The sequence below is a fragment of the Zalophus californianus genome, chromosome 7, assembly GCF_009762305.2.
Source record: "Zalophus californianus isolate mZalCal1 chromosome 7, mZalCal1.pri.v2, whole genome shotgun sequence".
Taxonomy (NCBI): domain Eukaryota; kingdom Metazoa; phylum Chordata; class Mammalia; order Carnivora; family Otariidae; genus Zalophus; species Zalophus californianus.
In genome coordinates this window covers 140,574,717-140,596,613 of record NC_045601.1, presented here as the reverse complement: position 1 = coordinate 140,596,613, position 21,897 = coordinate 140,574,717, and the positions used below count along the sequence as shown (strand labels likewise).

Here is a 21,897-nt window from a genome sequence, read left to right as displayed (position 1 = left end):
CTTGCATGACTAAAGACAACCAAACAATGTCAACACTGGAATTAATCAGATATGATTATCTGACAGAGGTTTTAAATCAGCCATCATAAAAAGACTTCAAGATAAATTACAAATTTATCAGGAACATATAAAAAAACTTATCAAAGAAGTAGAAGTTACAAAAATAACCAAATGGAAATTGTATACATGTATACATGAAAGATACAAAACGGGAAAAAAAGTCACAGAGTAGAAATGACAAACGATAAGAATCAGTGAACTTAAGGACAACTCAATGGAATTCATGTAATCTGGACAACAGAGAGAAAATTAACTGAAAAAGAAATGAAAAGAGCCCTAGGGACCTGCAGGATATCAGTAAGAAATCTAACATTCATCTCAACGTATTCAGAAAAAAGGTAGAAACAGAATGGAGCTGAAAGACTAATCAATGAAATAATGGCTGAAAGCTTCCTACATGTGGAAAGCAACACAAACCTGCAGATTCATAATGCTCAGCATCTCAAAAAGGATAAACCCAGAAAAATCCACACCAACACACACCATAATTAAATTTCAGGAAATGAAGGACAAAGAAAAAATCTAGAAAGTAACCAAGGAGAAATGATGCATTACCTATAGGGAAACACCAAGCCACATGTTAGTGGATTTCTCTAATAACACTATGAAGGATATGAGGAAATAAGCCATACACATAGAAAGAATTATCACAAATTCTATATTTGGTTAAACTATCCTTCAGGAATGAAGAGAAAATAAAAGCATTCATAGATGAAGAAGAAAATTAAAAGAATATGTCCTAGCAGATCTACTCTTAAAGACTGGCTAAAGAAATTCTACAAGTAGAAAGGAAGTAATAAAAGAATCTTGGAGCATCAGGATAAAAGAAAGAAAGATAAAAAGAATTGAGTATGTACAACAGACCAACCTTGACTTCATGAGTTTTATATATCATATTTATTGATTGAAATGAAAATGATAATACCATTTGATATTCATGAGAATGGTATTTAAAAGTGGGGAAGAACATAAATGGAAATAAGGTTTCTACACTTCACTAAGATAATACTAATAGGCTGTGATAAGTCATTCATTCATAGATAGATAGATAGATAGATAGACAGACAGACAGATGGACCAGAAAACAAAGACACTCAAAAGCACTAGAAATTAATATGTAATCTTAAAAAATGCCCAAGTAACATAGAAAGTTAAGAGAAAGATAAACAAGAACCAGAAGAACTAAAGAAAGCAAATAAGAAAATGGCAGACTTAAGCATTGACATATCATTAATTACCTGAAATATACATGGCCTAAATAGGCCAATCTAAAGACAAAGACTGGCAGAGTGAATTAAAAAAATGAGACACTATTATGTTGAATCAAAGAAACTCATTTCAAATGTAATGCCACAAATATGTTGAAAGTAAAAGGATAAAAAATTGATATACCATGCAAACATTAATTTAAAAAGGAAGGAGTGACTATATAAATATCTGATAAAATAGACTTCAAAGTGAAGAAAAGTCCTAGGGACAAAGAAAAACATACAGACATTACATAAGGAAAAAGGACCAATCCAGCAGCAAAACATAATAATCCCAAATATGTACACACCAAATAACAAAGTCTAAAAAATACATGAAGCAGAAACTGATAAAACAGAAAGGAGAAATGAATATATCCACAATTATCGTTTCAGACTCCAACACCTCCTTCTCAGAAACTGATAGAACTATGAGACAGAAAATCAGCAAGGCTATAGAAGATATGAACAACACAATCAAACAGGACCTAAATGACACATTTAGGACACTCAACAATAACAAAATAAATGTTTTTTCCAAGGGCCCATGGAACATTAAGATAGACCATATCTTGAGCCATAAAACAAAGTATTATGTTTTGTTAAAAGTATTGAAATCATAGATTGTGTTCCCTAACTAAAATGCAAAAAAACCCCAAAAAACAAAAACCAAAAAAATAAAGACAAAAAGAAAATCTCTAAACATGTGTGAATTAAACAACACATTTCTAAATGATCCATAAGTCAAAAAGGAAATTTTAATAAAATTTTAAAAATAGAAAGAACTTAATAAAAATGAAAGCACAACATATCACAATATGTGAAATGTAGCTAAAGCAGTGATGAGAGGGAAATTTATAGCACTAATGTTTACATTAGAAATAAGGAGGGGTGCCTGGCTGGCTCAGTCTGTAGAGATGCAACTCTTGATGTTGTGGTTGTGAGTTCAAGCCATGTATTGGGTGTAGAGATTACTTAAAAATAAAAATAAAAAATCTTAAAAAAAAGGAAAAAGAAGGAAATATCTGCCTTAAACTAGAAAAAGAAGAGTAAAGTAAATCTAACACACAAGCAAAAGGAAGGAAATAATAAAAATAACAGTAGAAAGCATTGAAATCAAAAACAGTAAAACAACAGGAAAAAAAATCAATGAAACAAAAAGGTGGTTCCTTGAAAAAAAATCAATAAAATAGATAAATTTTAGCAAGATTGAAAAAAAAAGATCACAAATCACCAATATTGGAACAAAACAGAAGAGATATCACTACAGATCCTACAGTTATTTATAAAAGAGAATACTACAAATAATTTTATAATCATGGAGTTGACAACACAGAATTATCAGTTTCCTAAAACTCACAAATTACCACAACTCAACCAAGAATTAGATCATCTGAATAGTCATATAACGTTTAATGATACTGAAATTGTTATATAAAAGCCCCCGAGAAAGAAATCTTTAGTTCAGATGGGTTTTTTTTAAGATTTTATTCATTTATTTGTCTGAGAGCGAGAGCAAACACAAGCAGGGGGGAGCAGCAGGCAGAGGGGGAACAGGTTCCCTTCTGAGCAAGGAGCCCGATGTGGGACTCTACCCCAGGACCCCGGGATCACGACCTGAGCTGAAGGCAGACGCTTAACTCACTGAGCCACCCAGGCATTCCAGCTCAGATGGTTTTAAAGGAACAAACAAAGAAGATCAATTTTATATCACCTCTTTAAGAAAATAGAAAAGAAAAAATCTTCCCAACTCCTTGCCCTATACCAAAAACAAAGGCAGTACAAAAGAAACAAAAAAAGGAAACAGGGGCCCCTGGGTGGTTCAGCTGGTTAAGCATCTGTCTTTGGCTCAGGTCATGGTCCTGGGAGGGATCCTGCTTCTCCCTCTCCCTGTACTCTCCTCCCCACTCATGCTCTCTCTCACTATCTCTGTCTGAAAGAAAGAAAGGAAGGAAGGAAGGAAGGAAGGAAGGAAGGAAGGAAGGAAGGAAGGAAGGAAGGAAGGAAGGAAGGAAGGAAGAAAAGGAAACAACAGATCAATATCATTCATAAATTTAGATTTAAAATTCCTCACTCTCACACACATAAATCAGCAAAATGGATCTAACAATGTATAAAAACAGATCTTGAACTATTTCTGGTCCCCTCCGAGGTCTGGTTGCAGTCCCTATCTCTTAAAAGAGTGTGCATAAGTCAGCAATACAGTCAGTTTGGGTCCTAATAAGATTATCACAACAGCAATGTGGTGACAAATATCCAAGTCTGTGTCAAATCGTAAATTGACTTTTCCATTAAAGTTAATCTTGCTAATAGTCATTCTAAATGTCTATTAAAAATACATACAACTACTTATTATAGGATGAAGACAATATTTCTACAGCATCAAATAATGGATGTACTTGATATTCTCTCTTTGCCTCTCCAGACCACACTTGATTCTTTTCTATCATGTTATGAACCTTTGTAGGCCAACCTGGCCAGACTGCATTTCTCTGTCTCCCTTGGCCTCTGTCTGCTACTTGAGTTGGCCAATGATAGACACTAGCAAGACATCAGTCAGTGGAGAAAGAGAGAAGTATCTCTCTCTCTGACTCCCTTCCTGCTGGAAAGATTTCGTCACTGAAGCCCAGAGCTGCAGTCAGAGGCTACCTGCAAAACTCTACAGATTCCAAAGTCCACTCTCTCCCTTTGTTCCTGCAGCCTTAAAGTGTCAGTTTCCCTGTTTCTGCCTGTCCTAAAGATTTCTGTCATTGCTTTCAGGTGAACCTCAACTCTTGACTGCAACTTCCAACTAGCTCCTTAAACTCTAACCAGCTCATTAAGTTCCCCTTACTGTCCCCATCTGAGTGCACCATCTTATTTCCTGAAAATGATACTGACACCTACAGAGCTGCTAGATTAAGACAGTCCTTCAGTGATCTATCACTAAAGTGCCTAAGGTAGGAGGGTGACATGTTTTCTTTCCTGACTCTAAGATCATAAATACAGAAACATCCACAGGTGCCACAAGATCAGGTAAAATTACTGTTAAAAAAAAATTAACTATTCAATACAGAAATCTTTTGCACTGCTATACACTAATAATGAAGTAGTAGAAAGAGAAATTTAAAAATCTCCCATTTACAATTACACCAAAAAGAATAAAATACCTAGGAAGAAAGTTAACCAAGGAGGTAAAAGACCTGTACTCTGAAAACTATAAAACACTGATGAAAGAAATTGAAAATGACACAAACAAATGGAGAGATAATCCATGTTCATGGATTGGAAGAATTAATATTGTTAAAATGTCCATACTACCCAAAGGAATCTACAGATTTAATGCAATCCCTATCAAAATGCCAACACCATTTTTCACAGAACTAGAATAATCCTAAAATTTGTATGGAACCACAAAAGATTCTAAGTAAGCAAAACAATCTTGAGAAAGAACAAAGCTGGAGGCATCACAATCACAGATTTCAAGCCATACTCCAAAGCTGCAGTAATCAAAACAGTATGGTATTGGCACAAAAACAGACACATAGATCAATAGAACAGAGTAGAGAGCCGAGAAATGAACCCACACTTATATGGTCAATTAATCTATGACAAACTAGGCAAGAATATACAATGGGGAAGAATCAGTCTCTTCAACAAATGATTCTGGGAAAACTGGACAGCTACATGCTAAACTGGACTGTTTTCTTATGCCACACACAAAATAAACTCAAAATGGATTAAAAATGTAAATGTGAGAACTGAAACCATAAAAATCTTAAAAAAAAAAAACATAGGCAGTAATTTATTTGACATTGGCTGCAGAATCATTTTTCTAGATATTTTTCCTAAGGCAAGGGAAACAAAAGCAAAATTAAACTAGTGGGACCACACCAAAATAAAAAGCTTTTGCCCAGTGAAGGAAACCAACAACAAAATAAAAAGGCAACCTACTGAATGGGATAAGATATTTGCAAAGGATGCATCCAATAAGTGGTTAATATCCAAAATATATAAAGAACTTACACAATTCAAAAACAACAACAAAAAACCCAAACAATCTAATTAGAAAATGGGCAGAGGACCCTAAAACACATTTTTCCAAAGAAGACATACAGTCAACAGACAGCTCGAAATCAACTAATCAGCAGGGAAATGCAAATCAAAACCGCAATGCCATCACCTTACACCTGTCAGAAAGGCTAGAATCAGAAATGACAAGAAATAACAAGTGTTGTCAAGGATGTGGAGAAAACACAACCTTGTGTACAGTTGTGGGAATGCAAACTGGTGCAGCCATTGTGGAAAACAGTGTGGAAATTCTTCAAACATTTAAAAATAGAATTACCATATGATCTACTAATTCTACTATTGGATATTTACCCAAAGGAAATGAAAACACTAATTAGAAAAGATATATACACCCCTATGTTTACTGCAACATTATCTACAACAGCCAAGATATGGAAGCAACTCACGTGTCCATCAATAGATGAAAGGATTAAGGTGTGTGTGTGTGTGTGTGTGTGTGTGTGTAATAGATTACTTAGCCATATAAAATAATGAGATCTTGCCATTTGCAATAACGTGGATGGATATAGTGGGTACACTGCTAAGTGAAGTAAGTCAGAGAAAGATAAATACCATATGACTTCACTCATATGTAGAATTTAAGAAACAAAAACAAAGAAAAAAAGAAAGATACAAACAAAACACCACAGACTCTTAAATATAGAGAACTGGTGGTTCCAGAAGGGAGGTGGCTGGGGGGGGATGGGTGAAATAGATAAAGGGGATTAAGAGCACACTTATCATGATGGGCACTGAGCAATGTACAGGATTGTTGAATCATTATATTGTATACCTGAGACTAATATAACACTGTATATTAATTATACTTCAATTAAATATTATATATATTTTTAAATAAAAAACATAAAGAGGTCCTTCTTAAATGATTGTATATAGCATTGTGTATGGATAGGGTGATTAAATACTGAAAATGTGTCAGATCCCCAAAAGTAAATTCAATTCACTTCCAATAAAAAAAAATGCCAGAACTTGAGGGGTGAGCAAACGGCTAAGACAAATTTTTAAATAAAAAACGAAATGAAAAAAAACAAAAACAAAAAACTATTCAGATACTTTTTCTTTACTTTTTATATAATTTTGTAGGTATTTCAACCAATAGTCTTGACATAAAAAGATGTTTCATATCCTAATAATTACCCAGTGGGATTCAACAGATATCTAGAAAATGAAGGAATCTTGAAAATCAACTAGACAGTCCTCCCATTTTAGAGTTGTCTAAATAAATCCAAGAATGATTATGTCATTTATCTAAACTCATAAAATTAGATGACAAAAGTAGAAATAGAAACTAAATTTTCTAATTTCAATCCAATGGAATTTCTCATAAACCATGCTATCTCTTGAAAACTCTACTTTTCAAGGAAGCACAGTTTTGAACACATACTGCTGCAAATCTAGCTTTTTCTCCTAAATCTATGTGTCCTTATATTTTTATACATACTGTAAGTGTATATTGGATACGCTTCAGAGGTAACATTTTTTTTAAAGATTTTATTTATTTATTCATTTGAGAGAAAGAGAGAGAGAGAGAGAGAAACAGCATGAGAGGGGAGAGGGTCAGAGGGAGAAGAAGGCTCCCCGCTGAGCTGGCAGCCTGATGTGGGGCTCGATCCCAGGACTCCGGGATCATGACCTGAGCCGAAGGCAGTCGCTTAACCAACTGAGCCACCCAGGTGCCCCCAGAGGTAACATTTTGATGAACAAATGTCATACCCTAAGCAGCCTGGAAACAAGAATTCACTTGTAGATATTGATAAAGGTCATGGCTACGAGGGGCCCAGCAAACAGCATTTTTTGGAAATTACCAAAATAAAAACTGAATAATTCAGTTATTTCTAATAAGTCTCATTAACGTGTTGGTTGTGTTCCTTTGCATTAATTATCAAATAAATTCTTCTACACAACAATTAAGTTTCCATAGATCCCTAAATGTCCGTGTTTCTGACAACCAGACTCTTCATGGCTTATACAATTATCATCAAAACTCCTCCAGACAGGCTCATATGTCATCCACAAACTCAGCCAAATATCACATACCATATGTCAATATTTCTGCTTATATGTCCTAAATGTATTTTTAAACAATTTTTGTTTGGAAGCTAACATGACTATCATTTAGGAAATCTCTCCTTTCCTTTGGGCTTTATGCCTGTGTTTATAGATGTCCTTCCATAATTGAACATAGAGGGGGAAAATGTACTTTTTATGGTAGTCATTTTTTTCTCTTTTCCCCCCATTTATTCAGCTGAGAACAGGAAATGAAAAAATGTGAGCAATGGAGTTGAACAAACTATAAACTACATCTATTTCTGGCAGGCAGCAACCTATCTACGGTCTTCACAGCGATGGGGGACACACTCACTGCTTCTGTTTGCCTTTTGCTTAGGCCAGGATTTCATGTAGTATATTTCTCTAACGTGACAGCAAAGTGCACAAAGACAATATAGAGAATAAAGCAGATGCCAACAGCAGGGTGAAACCAAACTAATCGGATAATATTGCTATAATTTTTCAGCCTTTATTTTTTTCTTACAGGGCTAAGCTTGCTCTGAGTGAAATCTATAGATTTTCAAATCCTATTGACCATCCCAAAGTGAGAAACCACAATATTCCATGAACACGGGGGGACCCGTCAGCCTAGCTCTGACTGAACAGAGGGTATTGTTAGGGAGCAAAAGGAGGCAACTCTGAGGAAATAACGTGATGGGCCCCTAGAAACAGGTATTTGAATGAAAGTTAAAAGAAATCTTTCTGACGGTGTGGAATACTGTTGGGCATCCTGAAAACTCAAATATCCATACTCTGTACTCAATTATCAACTTTGGTATTATTCCAATAAGATAGAAAAACAGAGAATAAGGGACATATAACTTTTACTGGAGGGAAAAAACCATGAAGGCCTAAAAAGAAGAGTGTCTTGAGGGGGTAAGGGTACAGAAAGGAAAACAACAGGGTGCAAAAGGGCTATTTCACCAGTTTCCCAAGATGGACTGGATCTGGTTCTGAGCCCAGAGAAAAAGAAAAATGCACCTGCTCTGTTTACTCCTTCTAAACCAAACTGGCCAAAATTCAGGGGAACACGGGTAAGTGCAACCTTTCAGCTCTGAGAACAAAGAAAGAAACTTCTTTGAACCAGCATTTGAACTTAACTACCATGTTAAACACTGCTTCTATGGCAAAGGAGTTCAAAATGGCTTACAAGTGAACTTCTGGAACAAAACTTTCCCAGGTAAGAGATTTCCTATAAAGAGGCAAAGGAAAAAAAAAAAAAAAAAAAAAAGATTATCCCAGGAACCAATTTTGATAGGTCTAGGAAAACCTATAAAGTCTGTAGAAAGAGACAAGTTAAAATTTAAAATTTCTCTGAGCCACCAAATCATACATCTTGGGTAAAATAATTTTAGTCCTAGATAGTGATGCATTAGCAAAGTCTTTATGCCATATATTAACTTAAACCCTATCATTCAATGAATACCATCCATGTGTGTGACTGCATTTGAATTTATGAAACCTGATCCTTTGTTTATCAGTAGGTAGTGAGGCCAGAGAACTGAGGTTTGAAAAATAAATTGTTTAAGTGAGTAAATCATTTAAAGTGTGATTAGCTCTTTCAATTTTAGCAATAACCTCCTTATCCATCATAATGACAATCAAATCACTGACCACCTGAGTTCCCTATTTTAAAGTATCTTTGGGATTGCCCTGAAATTACCTTCTTTTACTTAGTTGTCAATTTATTCAAGGGTTTATTATCTGCTTCCCCTGACAAGAGTGTAAATTCCATGAGGGGCAGGGCCTTGAAATCATTTACCACTATATCTCCAGTACTTAGAATAGTACAAGACATGGAGGAGTTGTTAAGGGAATGAATGAATCATAAAATAAAATGATTTTCCTATACCCATCTTATTAAAAAAGTATAAATGCTAAAGCTACTAAGGGGATATTTGAACCTGTGGTTAATCTGTAAGGATAATCTCAATTCTAATTACTTTCAACTATCAACTTAATCATTAGCCAGTAAACTTACTACCAATATGATAACCATCGCCATCTTTACAAAAGCATTCAGGTTCAATAATGCTATTCTAAATATCATCTTAGAAGGTAAATATTAAGGAAATTAATTCCAAACCATTAGGTTAACTACAGGCCAACACCATCCAACAGTAGAAAGCTCTTGGCTTGAGACTCAAGAAACTAAAATTCTAGTCTAAACATTTACTTACTACTTGTGGGAACTTGTGTAGGCCATTTGACCTCTCTGAGCTAAAGCCTCGTCTGTAATACGTCAAGATTGGATGTGATTGCCAAGACCTTTGCTAGCTTTGAAAGCCTATAAGGGCAATAAATTGAAATTATTTGCTAGAGGAAAACTGTACTGTGCATATATATACATACTAATAACAGAGAATACATAGAGGTTTTACTAAGGGCCAGACATTCTTCCAAGCACTTAACGTCGACTGACACACAAAATATTCACAAACAAGCCTATGAGCTAGCTTCTGTCCTCTTCATTTGAAAGAAAGAGAAACTGAGGCCAAGACAGGTTAGATCACTTTCTCAAGGTTCAGACAGATACGTATGCACAGCTAAGGACATCAAGCAATCTGCCCTCTGCCTGCTACCACCCTCCCGTCTACCTCTTCTGACATCTTTGCACTCAAGCCCCTGGACTTCTCTCTGAGGACACAAACTTGTTGTGTCTCAGATCCTTGGCACTAGGTGCTCTCTTTGCTTGGAGGGTTCTTTCCATAGCCGGTTCCTTTTCTTATTTGGGTCTTATAGCAAAGCTCATTGGCCCGCCCTGATCCCTCTAACCAAAGTCATCATGACACATAACCATTTCTTTTCTTCCCCATATCTACAACCATCTAAAATTATCTCATTGCTTATTAATTCATTCATTGAGTATCTTCTCCTGAAGGTAGACTATAAATTCCACAAGTGCAGGGATTTTGATTTGTCATCACTGTATCTCCAGTACCTAGAATAACAGTGAGAACAAAGTAGTTATACTAATTAACTACAGGAAAAAATGGATGAGGAAATGAATGATAAGCTAATAAAAATGACTCTCCTATATTCATCCTACTTACTCAAAAGTATGAATGCTAAAGCTACTCCCAGGATACAGTGAATCTCTGCTATGCCATTTAAGTAAGATTTTCAGACAAAGGAGAATTGAGTTTACTGACAATATTTAGTTCCCGCATTTCTCAGAATTTCTGCTTTACTGTCAACTCCTATCAAAATAATTATGTAAACATCTCATTTTTTTATTGAGTGTGTTCATTTCAGAGAGGAGTTCAGATCTTTTACTAAATCGCCCAAGAAACTGAGTGACAATATGAGTCATCAAAAACATTAAGCCCACAGAATCTAACACTTCCAAGAAACCTTAAATTTTATATTAAAGTTTCTATGCATAAAGAGCACAGCACAAGTAATGTGCAGAGACAGAAGCAACAGCAACCAGGTTTCATGTCCTCTCTGGGAAAGGTGGTAAAATATTTTCTCAGTATAGAAAAAGGGGAAGGTGAGCAAGTCTTGAGCATGGTCTGCTTTTGGGGGTGGCTTAAAGAACACAGGAAGAGTGCACCTGGGTGGCTCAGTCGGTTAAGTGTCTGCCTTCGGCTCAGGTCATGGTCCCAGGGTCCTGGGATCAAGCCCTGCATCAGGCTCCCTGCTCAGTGGGGAGCCTGCTTCTCCCTCTGCCCCTCCCCCTGCTCATGCTTTCTCTCTCTTTCTCTATCAGATAAATAAATAACATCTTTAAAAAAAAAAAAAAGAACATGGGGAGCCCTAGACTGGAAGGGCATGCAATAAGGAAAGGTCAAAGCTTTCACTGTCCTCAAATTCTCATGCTCACTTCCATCAATTTTTTAAGGTAGCTTTAACAATCCATATGAAATACTAAGACAAGATAAAAACAAAGACGATTTAAAAAATGGCACCAAGGGAAAATGACAACAGAAGAAATTCCCTGAGGCCAGGACTGAAGTGACTACACAAGCTGCCTGCAGAGCAGGACCCCTGGACCCTTGCTAGATCACATATTGACCCTACCTTTTCCAGCATCCAGTGATAGGAGGGCCTTGGGGGACAGAACCAGGAAGTCCAGGATTCAGATGTAGATATATCAGGTGCATTCTTCATAGCACGGATGGGCAGTGTGGCCCAGGGTAAGCACTGCTTTCAAATCTAAGAGAATGTCCTCCCGTGGGTCCTCATAAAGAGGACACTGAGTGATATGAAAGGAATCCAACAGCATCCTTACACTAGATGCAGCAACATGTTTCATAAGACTGTTTCATATAAAATTACTCACTGTAGGCTGAGGCATTGTACTAAAGGGGCAATTCAATCAAAACTATGATTTGAGTGGCTAACAGCAGTAAACGATCAATTAACGCACTTCTGGCTGGACCACATATGCTTCCCGTGGGGTGTGTCTACGTGTGAGTGTATGTGTGCAGGTACTCACATGTTTGTAAATATCTTTTGTTCATGGGAACGCAAGCTGATGCAGTCACTCTGGAAAACAGTATGGAGGTTCTTCAAAAAGTTGAATATAGAGCTACTCTAAGACCCAGCAATTGCACTACTGGGTATTTACCCCAAAGATACAAATGTAGTGATCCAAAGGGGCATATGCACCCCAATGTTTATAGCAGCAATGTACACAATAGCCAAACTATGGAAAAAACCTAGATGTCCATCGACAGATTAATGGATAAAGATGTGGTATATATATACAATGGAATATTATGCAGCCAACAAAAAAATGAAATCTTGCCATTTGCAATGACGTGGATGGAACTAGAGGGTATTATGCTAAGCAAAATAAGTCAATCAGAGAAAGACAAGTATCATATGATCTCACTGATATGAGGAATCTGAGAAACAAGGCAGAGGATTATAGGGGAAGGGAGGGAAAAATGAAACAAGACGAAACCAGAGAGGGAGACAAACCATAAGAGACTCTTAATCTCAGGAAACAAACTGAGGGTTGCTGGAGCGGAGGGGGGTGGAAGGGATGGGGTGGCTGGGTGATGGACATTGGGGAGGGTAAGTACTATGGTGAGCGCTGTGAATTGTGTAAGACTGATGAATCACAGACTTGTACCCCTGAAACAAATAATACATTATATGTTAATAAAAAAATAATAATAAAATAAAATAAATAAATATTTTTTGTTCAAGTGAGCTTTCCACAGAACTGGAGCAGCAGGGACCATAAGGTAGCATTCCCTAAGAGTTACCTGGAATGCAGGTATCTTGCATTGTGCCTCAGCTTGGAACAATAGGTCTAAATTGGGATGGACTATCATTCTTGTAGGAAAGTTGAGGTGTCGACCCAACAGTACATACAGTGAATAGAGAGCCTCTCAGTCCCCAAGGGAAAAGTCAAGAAGTTGCTCGGAATACAATTTTGAAAATACAGATGAAGGGACCAACAGCTCCCCAAAGTTCACCAGCAGGAGGTACATGGTTGAAACAAATGAACCTGAAAATTATATACACAGGCAAACCAATTATGCATGTCTTTTGGCATTTTTTTCTTTTAAGTCTCAGGAAAGCACCTCCAAAATGGTTCATCTCGAATAACAGATCATTCTCTGTACAGTACAGGAGAATTGATTGTAAAATATATACCTAGAGAACTAAATAAGTTCATGTACTGCATGTGATCAAAAATTGTAAGGGGCACCTGGCTGGCTCACTCAGTAGAGCATGCAACTCTTGATCTCAGGGTTTTGAATTTGAGCCCCATGTTGGGTGTAGAGATTACTTAAAAATAAACTATTTTTAAAAATATAAGCCAGTTGTATGATATGGATAGTTTTCAAAAAATGATGACTTTTGTTTTAGAGTGGGTACACCTGAGCCCCTCTACTTGGCAAGAAATGATGTGGCCAGGGGTGCCTAGGTGGCTCAGTCAGTTAAGCATCTGCCTTCAGCTCAGGTAATGAGCCCTGCCATCGGGCTCCCTGTTCAGCAGGGAGTCTGCTTCTCCCTCTGTCTCTCCCCTGCTCATGCTTGTGCATTCTCTCTCTCAAATAAGTAAATAAAATCTTAAAAAAAAAAAAAAATGATGTGGCCAGATGTGTATTCAAGGCACTGCTGGCTCATGGTACTTATACCATGCACTTCCAAAGAAAATAAGTGTACCTCTCTATTCTCTGCTTTGTTGTAATACTCTATGAAAACATAATATGCAGTTTAATATTTAATATTAATGTTTAATTTCTGTACTCATATATAAATCCACATATAATATACTAATGTAAATATATTATAGTAATTAAATATTTAATATATAATTTTTCAAAACAGACCCCCTAAACTCTTCTGTAGGAATCTCACAGAGGACACAGTTCTTTATATTATTCTCTTAATGAGGAACCTGGCAAAAAAATTCCTTTCTGGGATTAGTACACAAAATAATTGTACCTCTTGAACAACTGGTCTATTTTTAAACATAAACTTGGTGAACTATGGAACTGTCCAGGTTACAATTTTTCAGTTAATTGTTAAAAAGTTTAGTGCTGACTTTTTGGTCTATTTGTAGCATGTGTGTAGGTTTTTATAATATGCATATAATATTTTTGTCATTGTTTATCATTTAAAGTTTAAATTGTTTTTAATTTAGTTTACTTTGAGTGATGTTTTGCTATATTTTCTTGGTGTGTTTTAAGTCTGCTTTAAATCTACAATAGTGGAATAGACTTGCTTGCCTGTTTTCTCTTTATATACAATAGGGGGTTAAGTAGTCTGCTTTATTAAAAAAAAAAAAAAAAAAACAACAACAAAACAACAGGGGGCTCCTGGCTGGCTCAGCTGGAGGAACATGCAACTCTTGATCTCCGGGTCATGAGTTCAAGCCCTATACTGGGTATAGAGATTACTTAAATAAAACTTAAAAAAAAAAAAAACCACAAAATCTGGTGTACTTTTTAAATCAGATAACTAATAATCTAATCAGTGGAAGATCTGGAAGGCAAGAAAATCAGTATATTGTGGATTTACATTTATATTACTTTGAAACAGAACTGAAGACAGCATAAGTCCCAAATTCCCATAAATTTTAAAAATAAAATTAAATTGATTTCCCTCAATGTGTTGGCTTTTTTGGTATGTGTTGGGGGAGGGATTGTTTATTGTTGTTTTACCTAAAACTATCAGAGAAAGTCTAAATTTTAGTACACACAGAACATAACTAAGCATTCTAATCATGTTATAGAACTTGAATACTTTGTGAAAGTATTTACTCTTAATATCTTAATTTTTTTGTCTTATGTCATACAAAAATCATTTTCTCCAATTACTATATCCCAAAATTACCCTCAATAAATTTATCGTAATATTACTGTATGTTTTGGCAGCCATTAGAACAGAATGAATTTAACAGGGATATGAATATGGTGATATTTTTTAAGTCTTCCAATATTTGGTAACTCAGTTCTCTAATTTATTCACACTTGGAATGTAAGTATTTAATAGGAACAGGTCAAATAAAAATATTCAAAGAACTTCCTGAAACTTCCATCTCAAAATTTCTAGTATAGCAATTTTTTGTTTACTATAACATCAATTTTGTATTTTTAATGCTTTTATAGCAAATAGTTGATAACATTAATGATTTTGTCTAGATAGTACCTTCAATATCACTTTAAGATATATTTAACTTCCATCCAAAGTTTTTCTTTACTGTCAAATACAGTTTTCATACATGTTGAAGGCCATATGTAGATATGTAGACATTTCCACTTCAGAAAATGACTTAAGAAAGAAGAAAATTGGGGCACCTGGGTGGCTCAGTCATTAAGCATCTGCCTTTGGCTCGGGTCATGATCCCAGGATCCTGGGATCAAGCCCCACATCGGGCTCTCTGCTCAGCGGGGAGTCTGCTTCTCCCTCTCCCACTCCCCCTGCTTGTGTTCCCTCTCTCGCTGTGTCTCTCTCTGTCAAATAAATAAATAAAATCTTAAAAAAAAAAAAAAAAGAAAGAAGAACATCTTTTGTGTGGAGCTGTTCTCCAAATTCAAAAAGCAAAATAGGGGTGCCCGGGAAGCTCAGTCAGTTAAGCATCCAACTCTTGATTTCGGTTCAGGTCATGATCTCAGGGTCGTGAGATTGAGCCCCACATGGGGCTCCACACTCAATGTGGAGTTTGCTTAAGATTCTCTCTGTCCCTTTCCCTCAGCCCCTCCCCAATTCACTCACACACACACTCTCTCTCTCTCTCTCTCTAATAAATAAATAAAGTCTTTAAAAAAAGGGGGGGCAAAATAAACAACCAAAGGCCTACAAGGCTAAGAGACAGAGTGGCAGGCACATGTGGATTCAACAGTTTTCTTTAATGAATGCTATGTTAGGGGTGCTTGGGTGGCTCAGCTGGTGAAGCACCTGCCTTCGGCTCAGGTCATGATCCCAGGGTCCTGGGATCAAGCCCCACGTCGGGCTCCCTGCTCAGTGGGGGAGCCTGCTTCTCCCTCTCTCTCCCCTACTAGTGCACTTGCTCTCTCTCTTGCTCTAATAAATAAATAAAATCTTTTAAAAAAATGAACGCCATGGGTCGCCTGGGTGGCTCAGTCATTAAGCGTCTGCCGTCGGCTCGAGTCATGATCCCGGGGTCCTGGGATCGAGCCCCACATCGGGCTCCGTGCTCGGCAGGAAGCCTGCTTCTCCCTCTCTCACTCTCCCTGCTTGTGTTCCATCTCTCGCTGTGTCTCCCTCTGTCAAAATAAATAAATAAAATCTTCAAAAAAAAAAAAAAAATGAACATCATGTTGTTTGAACCTATTGAATTATCCAGAGTCTGGACATATTGCTGGACAATCACTACCCAAACAACATGGAAAAGGTGGAAATAGGGGAGCAAAAGGAAGCAAATGTGAACAAAATGAAATTGAGGGAGAAGATTGACCTGTTAAAACAAATATGCTGTAACTCCTAAGAAGCAACTGCAGAGCTTTTGTACGTGATGCCTTCCAATGGTGAAGAGGTGGCACAGAAATATTTTCTTCATTAGTAAAACCAAGCTTTAAGCAGCCAACGAGAGTATTCTTTTGCATTTTTTATGGTGACAAGAATAGTCAGGGTGGGAGTTTAAGATTATGAGACTAATTCCGCAACTAATTCACATGTAAAGAACAGTGTCATTGTCTTACAGTCACATTTCACTGAGGACATGAAAACCCAAACTGGGGCCTAGTTTCCAACACTCGCACTAAAGTTTTGTTTTTCCGATTGTTTGTTTCTTTGTTCTAAATCCTTGGGGTGCCTGCTGGCTCAGTCAGTAGAGTGTGTGAGTCTTGGTCTCAGGGTTATGAGTTCGAGCCCCACTTTGGGTGTAGAGATTACTTAAAAATAAAGTCTTTAAAAATAATTAAATAAATAAATCCTACCCTGGTACAAGAACAATATGTTAAAAAAAAAAATCAAGACTTTATTGGGCAGCCCTATATAATTGGAAAATATAGACTGTATTTGGTCTTTGTGGTTCCAATAATCAGGAAAATGAACCTATGCAAGTACATTCATCAGGCTTCAGAAAGCGAACTTAGCAACTGACATATAAAGATATACCTTGAGCATGACCTGAGATCCTGGCACTCTCAGTATACAGCTTAAAAGCACTTTATAAATGAAAAGTATTATATTTTACTGCAATCAACATGAGCAAAATCAGTAAGGTGAGGAAATAAAGGATTTGTTCCAGTGCCACTAATATAAATTCCAGTATAAATAGTAAATGAATTTTTCTGTCACCTGAAAAATTATGTACCTCTGCCTAGTACCTGAACAAATTACTTCAAAATAGTTGGATATAGTACACGTTTTATTGACCTTTAGTGAAAAGCTAGCAGCAATCTCAGAACCAACTCCGAAATTAAGAATGAAAGATAAAAATGTATATTGAAAAGAATCTTCTTTCAAATGAGAGTAAAAATGAAAAACTCCAGCTTTGGTTTGGTTTCTACCAACTGAATCTCCATTGTTCCAATTATTTCTGTAGTTCCAAATCTACAACTAGATAGTTTTCCAAACTCACAAAAACATCCTTAATCTTTTTAGTTCTCTCTCATTTCCCTGGACTCCAGGAGATTCAAGAAAACAACTATAGAGATGGAAAAGATGTTTGTTGTCTTAGCTTTGTCCATAGAGAAAGGATAGTTGAGGCCTAGAAGACAGATACACCCCAAAGAAGGAGGAAAAGAGCAGATGTTCTGGAAATAGGAGTAACAGAACATGCACATTTAGAAAAGTGGGAAAAAAGAGTAGCGAGACAAGGAGCAGTCCAGGGGAGAGAAGACAACCCAGAATCAATGTCACAAGAGCCGACTGTCTTGAGAAGCAGGGAATGGTCAAAAATGTTGAAATCTACAGAGATGCTATGGAGAATGGACACTGAGCAAAGGCCACTGTATACGGTTAAAACAATATATTAATAATATTCTAGAACAGTCTCAGTGAAAACATAATGAATTTAGATCATAAGGATATGAAGGAGACACGTAGATGTAAAAGTTGACTATTCATCCTAGAATCGTGGTAGTAAAGCAAGTACGGTAGTCCCCTCTCCCCCATATGTTCCAAGACCCCCGGTGGATGCCTGAAACTGCAGAGAGTACCCAACCCTACAGACACTGTTTCTCCTCTACATACATACCTATGGATCAAGTTTCATTTATAAATTAGGGCAAGTAACAGTGATAACTAATAAAATAGAACAATTATAACATTATGCTGTAATAAAAGTTAAGTGAATTGCTATCTCTCTCTCTCTCTCAAAATATCATATTGTACTGCACTCTTTCCTTGGGATGATGTTGAGATGATAAAATGCCTACGTGAGGAGATGAAATGAGGTGAACGGTATAGGCACCGTGACCTAGAATATGGTGCTATTGACCTTCTGACAGTAAGTCATAGGGGGAGGCTCATCTGCTTCCAGATCATGGTTGACCACCAGTAACTGAAATTGCAGAAAGCAAATTTGTGGGTAATGGGGGACTAGTGCAAAATGCTGGGGCAGAAGCTACACTCAGATGAAAACAGATCATCGTAAGACACGATTCACATCCCTCTTCAGTTTGGGACGCATTTATCTTTGCCCTAGATTTATCAGCTATTTATTTATTCCCTGACTTTTCATTTCATGACTATTCTAAATATAGCAATCTGTGTTATTTAAAAATATGCACTGGGACTTATCACCTAGATATAGTATGAAGTACCAGATAGTGACACATTTTGAAAGAGCCCTTGAGCTGCTTTTATTTAAAGGTAATTCAATGACTGTGACTCTCAAATAGTAAATACATAGCACAGGTACATGCTAGTTCAATTTTCTTCACAATTATATGATACTTTTTAAACTATTATGCTTTGCACTCTGTTTTTAAAATTTCACTCAAGAGTTACATATTATTCTACTGGATTACCATAATAAATTCAAAATGAAATTGAGAAAAATACACTACAAATAAAATCCAAAGGATATTAAAATTCTATTTAAAAGGCACTGTGCAACACCACATATTACATCCCTTTCTCCTGCACTCAGAAATAAAATTAATGAGGAGCGCCTGGGTGGTTCAGTCAGTTGAGCGTCTGCCTTCAGCTCAGGTCATGATCCCAGGGTCCTGGGATTGAGCCCCACATCGGGCTCCCTGCTCAGCAGGGAGTTTGCTTCTCCCTCTCCCTTTGCCCCAAGCCCTGCTTGTGCTCTCTCTCTCTCTCTCTCTGTCATATAAACAAATAAAATCTTAAAAAAAAAAAGAAAATTAATGAGAAATAGTCCCCAGATATCTCTACCAACCCCTCCTGTGTGCCTATTATGTAAACCCACGGCTTCTCATTTCTCCTTGTAGGAATTTTAACTATACAAGAGTCTAAAATTTGGGTGAGTGGCCCCTCAGTGACTTCTAAAAATTTCAGTCACATTATTGCTATAATAAGTGTACATCGATATATAATACCATAAGACAAATATATTTTATTCCATATTTTATTGTTATAGGGGGTAGGGAAAGGAGAGTGACATGGTGGCTAGGTAGAAGGAGGCACTGAGAAAGGTAAACTATCAGTTGTTACAGGGAAAGGTAAATTATAGTTGCCCATGACATTTGTCGCTAATTATAACAATCATCTTCCTAGACAACAGGAGGATAATGATACTCAATCAAGAGCAAGTACTCACAATTTCCTCTCCAAGCTCCAAGCTCTAGCGGTTTCAGCTCCTCTGTCCTCCTCCAAGTGGGAACAGGATCGTTCTTTCTTGAATTTGTTCTAAACCATCCTTTAACCCTTTTTTCTAGCCCATGATCAAAGAGCTCTTTGTCTTGGCATTGAGCAATCTGATTGAAAAAACTGACAAAGGAAGAGAGAAAAGAAGGAATCTATTCAAACTAGGAAGATACATATGAAGAATAAAAGCAAATTATAGACATCTAAAAACAATACATTGCCATAAATAAAATATGATGAAAGCACAGTTAGGAGTTGACTTATGCTGTGTTGAATAATTCTCAAGGCATAATATACAAGAGAATTTCTAATCTTTGTCTTGAGCTTAAAATATGTCTGAAGCTACGCACTTCAATGCTAACCCTTAAATAAAAAACACACCTGAAAACATAATTACTGAAGACTAGACAAATACTACTCTAAATAACATTGTCCCCAATTTTCCACTACAATTTTCATGTACTTTTATATGTGTGTGAAGTATGTACTCAAAATATATATATATACTCAATTCTCACACACTTTCTATAATAAGGGCAATTTTTGAAGCATATAAGCAAATATAAGTTAACCAGACACTTTTATAAAGCTTGAAATACCACATTGTATAATGCCCTAACTGTATAAACCAGGGAAAAGCTCCATGCTCAGATTTTGGGTTGATAAAATAGAGTTATCACAGACCTCAACCACATCAAGAAATATACAGTAAATGCTGACCAGAGGTTCTCATTGTGCCGTGAGGATAGATCAAGGTGAAGTAAGTTTAAATTGCAGTAGGTGCAATTTTGAGTAAACAAGAAGCAATCTTTGATATGTCAGAAAAATCTACAAAGGGTGGTAATGGATTTAGCTTGATCTGTGAATGAAAGAAACAGCCACTCATTACTGTCACTGCTATCATATTCACCATGGCCAACCCTGGCACCATCATCATCGTATTTATATTCAAAATCCCTATGTAGTCCCTAATATCATAAACAATTATCATATACTGGGTAATTCAATTGCTAGGACATGTCCAAATAAAACAATGTTCGAGGCAGGGACAGATCCAGTTTGTGTGGGACTCGAAGTTTATATATTCTAGGGGGTCCCACTTTAAGAGAAAAATACAAAATTGTGGATACAAAATTAGGCATAAACATAAATATTTGGAATGAAAAAAATCAACTGCCACAGACTTCAGAATGTAAAAGCTGACAAATACCACAAACATTATAAACTCTAGGAAAACACATTTTTACGAGTAACCTGTCAGACCAACACTGCGATAAGCTTTGCCTACATTTTCTGGCCTCAACTTCTTTGATTCCCTCTTCTGTAAAGATGCTAGAGAGCTAATTTAGCCTCTACTTGAACACGGTTAGTAACATTTTCTTTTCTTCTTTTTTTTTTAATATTTATTTATTTGACAGAGAGAGAGAGACAGCGAGAGAGGGAACACAAGCAGGGGGAGTGGGAGAGGGAGAAGCAGGCTTCCCGTGGAGCAGGGAGCCTGATGTGGGGCTTGATCCCAGGACCCTGGGATCATGACCTGAGTCGAAGGTAGATGCTTTATGACTGAGCCACCCAGGAGCCCCCATTTTATTTTCTTCTTACTAATATTTTAGAAATGACTCTTTTTGCTTTTTGATTCATTATTGGTAATTTACTTTTTTTATTTTTGCATTATAAGTACCTTAAAGTTTTGTTGATAACTTGGGAAAACTTCTGTCAGGTCTTTGTATACATGAGCATAGAATTTAGAACAATTTTGTGCAGACAAGGTCCTGGGTCTATAGATTTATATACTGTAAACCATATTTTTCCTCCAATGGCCACACAGGTCCATGCTCAATGCCATAGCATATGTTCCCATGACTTTGATATTTCCCATCGAGAAGCAAGTGACAACAGTAGGCAGCAGAAGTAATCCCAGAAGTCATTCCTAAAGCAAGATGACCAGCACTGATTTAATGATACTTGAAAGCAACTATGAGTCACATAAACAAATACCAATGAACGCAAACTAAACATATCCCTGGCTCAGCTTCTCTTTCTGTGATCCCTAAAAATATCATTTGACATTAAGAAATGTTTGGGGCTAATAAATATATTTATTATGTTGATTGTATATTAGGAGCATATAAATGCATATGTCAAAATGTATTAAATTATATACTTGAAATACACTCACTTTATTGTATGTCAGTTACAAATTAGTTTTTTTTAAAGATTTTATTTATTTATTTCAGAGAGAGAGAGAGAGAGAGTG

At 36.5% G+C, this 21,897-nt stretch overlaps 1 long non-coding RNA gene across 2 annotated transcripts in view; it reads right to left on the bottom strand.

Moving 5' to 3' along the window:
• The window catches only part of LOC113927679, a 95,337-nt gene extending 75,579 nt beyond the window's left edge, over positions 1-19,758 (bottom strand). For both annotated transcript variants that reach the window (XR_003521712.1, XR_003521713.1), the window contains exon 1: positions 19,594-19,758. This is a non-coding gene — a long non-coding RNA (uncharacterized LOC113927679). The remainder of the gene's footprint in view (positions 1-19,593) is intronic.
• Between the last annotated feature and the right edge of the window lie 2,139 nt (positions 19,759-21,897).